Source organism: Medicago sativa, chromosome 8, assembly GCF_051527215.1.
Source record: "Medicago sativa cultivar Bolivia chromosome 8, Bolivia_mono, whole genome shotgun sequence".
Lineage (NCBI taxonomy): Eukaryota > Viridiplantae > Streptophyta > Magnoliopsida > Fabales > Fabaceae > Medicago > Medicago sativa.
In genome coordinates, this window is record NC_140756.1 from 44,243,203 (window position 1) to 44,249,106 (window position 5,904).

Below are 5,904 nucleotides of genomic sequence, written 5' to 3' on the forward strand. Positions count from 1 at the left end.
ATCGAGTTATCATCCTGGAAGACGAAAGGTCACACCTTGTGACCTTTCGTCTTCCAGGATAAAAACTCTATTTAAACAACATTTTAGTCAAGTTACTTGTTCATTGGTTATATATTCGAGTAACCTGACTAAAATAATGTTTAAATCGAGTTATCATCCTGGAAGACGAAAGGTCACACCTTGAGACCTTTCGTCTTCCAGGATAAAAACTCTATTTAAACAATATTTTAATCAAGTTACTTGTTCATTGGTTATATATTCAAGTAACCTGACTAAAATAATGTTTAAATCGAGTTATCATCCTGAAGACGAAAGGTCACACCTTGTGACCTTTCGTCTTCCAGGATAAAAACTCTATTTAAACAACATTTTACTCAAGTTACTTGTTCGTTGGTTATATATTCAAGTAACCTGACTAAAATAATGTTTATATCGAGTTATTATCCTGGAAGACGAAAGGACACACCTTGTGACCTCTCGTCTTCCAGGATAAAAACTCTATTTAAACAACATTTTTGTCAAGTTACTTGTTCATTGGTTATATATTCAAGTAACCTGACTAAAATAATGTTTAAATCGACTTATCAACCTGGAAGACGAAAGGTCACACCTTGTGACCTTTCGTCTTCCAGAGTAAAAACTCTATTTAAACAATATTTTAGTCTAGTTACTTGTTCAATGATTGTATATTCAAGTAGCCTGACTAAAATAATGTTTATATCGAGTTATCATCCTGGAAGACGTAAGGTCACACCTTGTGACCTTTCGTCTTCCAAGATAAAAACTCTATTTAAACAACATTTTAGTCAAGTTACTTGTTCATTGGTTATATATTCGAGTAACCTCACTAAAATAATGTTTATATCGAGTTATCATCCTGGAAGACAAAAGGTCACACCTTGTGACCTTTCGTCTTCCAGAGTAAAAACTCTATTTAAACAATATTTTAGTCTAGTTACTTGTTCAATGATTGTATATTCAAGTAGCCTTACTAAAATAATGTTTATATCGAGTTATCATCCTGGAAGACGAAAGGTCACACCTTGTGACCTTTCGTCTTCCAGGATAAAAACTCTATTTAAACAATATTTTAGTCAAGTTACTTGTTCATTGGTTATATATTGAAGTAACTTGACTAAAATAATGTTTAAATCGAGTTATGATCCTGGAAGACGAAAGGACACACCTTGTGACCTTTCGTCTTCCAAGATAAAAACTCTATTTAAACAACATTTTAGTCAAGTTACTTGTTCATTGGTTATATATTCAAGTAACCTGACTAAAGTAATGTTTAAATCGAGTTATATTCAAGTAACCTTGTGACCTTTCGTCTTCTAGGATAAAAACTCTATTTAAACAACATTTTAGTCAAGTTACTTGTTCATTTGTTATATATTCAAGTAGCCTGACTAAAATAATGTTTATATCGAGTTATCATCCTGGAAGACGAAAGGTCACACCTTGTGACCTTTCGTCTTCCAGGATAAAAACTCTATTTAAACAACATTTTAGTCAAGTTACTTGTTCATTGGTTATATATTCGAGTAACCTGACTAAAATAATGTTTAAATCGAGTTATCATCCTGGAAGACGAAAGGTCACACCTTGAGACCTTTCGTCTTCCAGGATAAAAACTCTATTTAAACAATATTTTAATCAAGTTACTTGTTCATTGGTTATATATTCAAGTAACCTGACTAAAATAATGTTTAAATCGAGTTATCATCCTGAAGACGAAAGGTCACACCTTGTGACCTTTCGTCTTCCAGGATAAAAACTCTATTTAAACAACATTTTACTCAAGTTACTTGTTCGTTGGTTATATATTCAAGTAACCTGACTAAAATAATGTTTATATCGAGTTATTATCCTGGAAGACGAAAGGACACACCTTGTGACCTCTCGTCTTCCAGGATAAAAACTCTATTTAAACAACATTTTTGTCAAGTTACTTGTTCATTGGTTATATATTCAAGTAACCTGACTAAAATAATGTTTAAATCGACTTATCAACCTGGAAGACGAAAGGTCACACCTTGTGACCTTTCGTCTTCCAGAGTAAAAACTCTATTTAAACAATATTTTAGTCTAGTTACTTGTTCAATGATTGTATATTCAAGTAGCCTGACTAAAATAATGTTTATATCGAGTTATCATCCTGGAAGACGTAAGGTCACACCTTGTGACCTTTCGTCTTCCAAGATAAAAACTCTATTTAAACAACATTTTAGTCAAGTTACTTGTTCATTGGTTATATATTCGAGTAACCTCACTAAAATAATGTTTATATCGAGTTATCATCCTGGAAGACAAAAGGTCACACCTTGTGACCTTTCGTCTTCCAGAGTAAAAACTCTATTTAAACAATATTTTAGTCTAGTTACTTGTTCAATGATTGTATATTCAAGTAGCCTTACTAAAATAATGTTTATATCGAGTTATCATCCTGGAAGACGAAAGGTCACACCTTGTGACCTTTCGTCTTCCAGGATAAAAACTCTATTTAAACAATATTTTAGTCAAGTTACTTGTTCATTGGTTATATATTGAAGTAACTTGACTAAAATAATGTTTAAATCGAGTTATGATCCTGGAAGACGAAAGGACACACCTTGTGACCTTTCGTCTTCCAAGATAAAAACTCTATTTAAACAACATTTTAGTCAAGTTACTTGTTCATTGGTTATATATTCAAGTAACCTGACTAAAGTAATGTTTAAATCGAGTTATATTCAAGTAACCTTGTGACCTTTCGTCTTCTAGGATAAAAACTCTATTTAAACAACATTTTAGTCAAGTTACTTGTTCATTTGTTATATATTCAAGTAGCCTGACTAAAATAATGTTTATATCGAGTTATCATCCTGGAAGACGAAAGGTCACACCTTGTGACCTTTCGTCTTCCAGGATAAAAACTCTATTTAAACAACATTTTAGTCAAGTTACTTGTTCATTGGTTATATATTCGAGTAACCTGACTAAAATAATGTTTAAATCGAGTTATCATCCTGGAAGACGAAAGGTCACACCTTGAGACCTTTCGTCTTCCAGGATAAAAACTCTATTTAAACAATATTTTAATCAAGTTACTTGTTCATTGGTTATATATTCAAGTAACCTGACTAAAATAATGTTTAAATCGAGTTATCATCCTGAAGACGAAAGGTCACACCTTGTGACCTTTCGTCTTCCAGGATAAAAACTCTATTTAAACAACATTTTACTCAAGTTACTTGTTCGTTGGTTATATATTCAAGTAACCTGACTAAAATAATGTTTATATCGAGTTATTATCCTGGAAGACGAAAGGACACACCTTGTGACCTCTCGTCTTCCAGGATAAAAACTCTATTTAAACAACATTTTTGTCAAGTTACTTGTTCATTGGTTATATATTCAAGTAACCTGACTAAAATAATGTTTAAATCGACTTATCAACCTGGAAGACGAAAGGTCACACCTTGTGACCTTTCGTCTTCCAGAGTAAAAACTCTATTTAAACAATATTTTAGTCTAGTTACTTGTTCAATGATTGTATATTCAAGTAGCCTGACTAAAATAATGTTTATATCGAGTTATCATCCTGGAAGACGAAAGGTCACACCTTGTGACCTTTCGTCTTCCAGGATAAAAACTCTATTTAAACAACATTTTGGTCAAGTTACTTGTTCATTGGTTATATATTCGAGTAACCTGACTAAAATAATGTTTATATCGAGTTATCATCCTGGAAGACAAAAGGTCACACCTTGTGACCTTTCGTCTTCCAGAGTAAAAACTCTATTTAAACAATATTTTAGTCTAGTTACTTGTTCAATGATTGTATATTCAAGTAGCCTTACTAAAATAATGTTTATATCGAGTTATCATCCTGGAAGACGAAAGGTCACACCTTGTGACCTTTCGTCTTCCAGGATAAAAACTCTATTTAAACAATATTTTAGTCAAGTTACTTGTTCATTGGTTATATATTGAAGTAACTTGACTAAAATAATGTTTGAATCGAGTTATGATCCTGGAAGACGAAAGGACACACCTTGTGACCTTTCGTATTCCAAGATAAAAACTCTATTTAAACAACATTTTAGTCAAGTTACTTGTTCATTGGTTATATATTCAAGTAACCTGACTAAAGTAATGTTTAAATCGAGTTATATTCAAGTAACCTTGTGACCTTTCGTCTTCTAGGATAAAAACTCTATTTAAACAACATTTTAGTCAAGTTACTTGTTCATTTGTTATATATTCAAGTAGCCTGACTAAAATAATGTTTATATCGAGTTATCATCCTGGAAGACAAAAGGTCACACCTTGTGACCTTTCGTCTTCCAGAGTAAAAACTCTATTTAAACAATATTTTAGTCTAGTTACTTGTTCAATGATTGTATATTCAAGTAGCCTTACTAAAATAATGTTTATATCGAGTTATCATCCTGGAAGACGAAAGGTCACACCTTGTGACCTTTCGTCTTCCAGGATAAAAACTCTATTTAAACAATATTTTAGTCAAGTTACTTGTTCATTGGTTATATATTGAAGTAACTTGACTAAAATAATGTTTGAATCGAGTTATGATCCTGGAAGACGAAAGGACACACCTTGTGACCTTTCATCTTCCAAGATAAAAACTCTATTTAAACAACATTTTAGTCAAGTTACTTGTTCATTGGTTATATATTCAAGTAACCTGACTAAAGTAATGTTTAAATCGAGTTATATTCAAGTAACCTTGTGACCTTTCGTCTTCTAGGATAAAAACTCTATTTAAACAACATTTTAGTCAAGTTACTTGTTCATTTGTTATATATTCAAGTAGCCTGACTAAAATAATGTTTATATCGAGTTATCATCCTGGAAGACGAAAGGTCACACCTTGTGACCTTTCGTCTTCCAGGATAAAAACTCTATTTAAACAACATTTTAGTCAAGTTACTTGTTCATTGGTTATATATTCGAGTAACCTGACTAAAATAATGTTTAAATCGAGTTATCATCCTGGAAGACGAAAGGTCACACCTTGAGACCTTTCGTCTTCCAGGATAAAAACTCTATTTAAACAATATTTTAATCAAGTTACTTGTTCATTGGTTATATATTCAAGTAACCTGACTAAAATAATGTTTAAATCGAGTTATCAACCTGGAAGACGAAAGGTCACACCTTGTGACCTTTCATCGTCAAGAGTAAAAACTCTATTTAAACAATATTTTAGTCTAGTTACTTGTTCAATGATTGTATATTCAAGTAGCCTGACTAAAATAATGTTTATATCGAGTTATCATCCTGGAAGACGAAAGGTCACACCTTGTGACCTTTCGTCTTCCAGGATAAAAACTCTATTTAAACAATATTTTAGTCAAGTTACTTGTTCATTGGTTATATATTGAAGTAACTTGACTAAAATAATGTTTAAATCGAGTTATGATCCTGGAAGACGAAAGGACACACCTTGTGACCTTTCGTCTTCCAAGATAAAAACTCTATTTAAACAACATTTTAGTCAAGTTACTTGTTCATTGGTTATATATTCAAGTAACCTGACTAAAGTAATGTTTAAATCGAGTTATATTCAAGTAACCTTGTGACCTTTCGTCTTCCAGGATCAAAACTCTATTTAAACAACATTTTAGTCAAGTTACTTGTTCATTTGTTATATATTCAAGTAGCCTGACTAAAATAATGTTTATATCGAGTTATCATCCTGGAAGACGAAAGGTCACACCTTGTGACCTTTCGTCTTCCAGGATAAAAACTCTATTTAAACAACATTTTAGTCAAGTTACTTGTTCATTGGTTATATATTCGAGTAACCTGACTAAAATAATGTTTATATCGAGTTATCATCCTGGAAGACAAAAGGTCACACCTTGTGACCTTTTGTCTTCCAGAGTAAAAACTCTATTT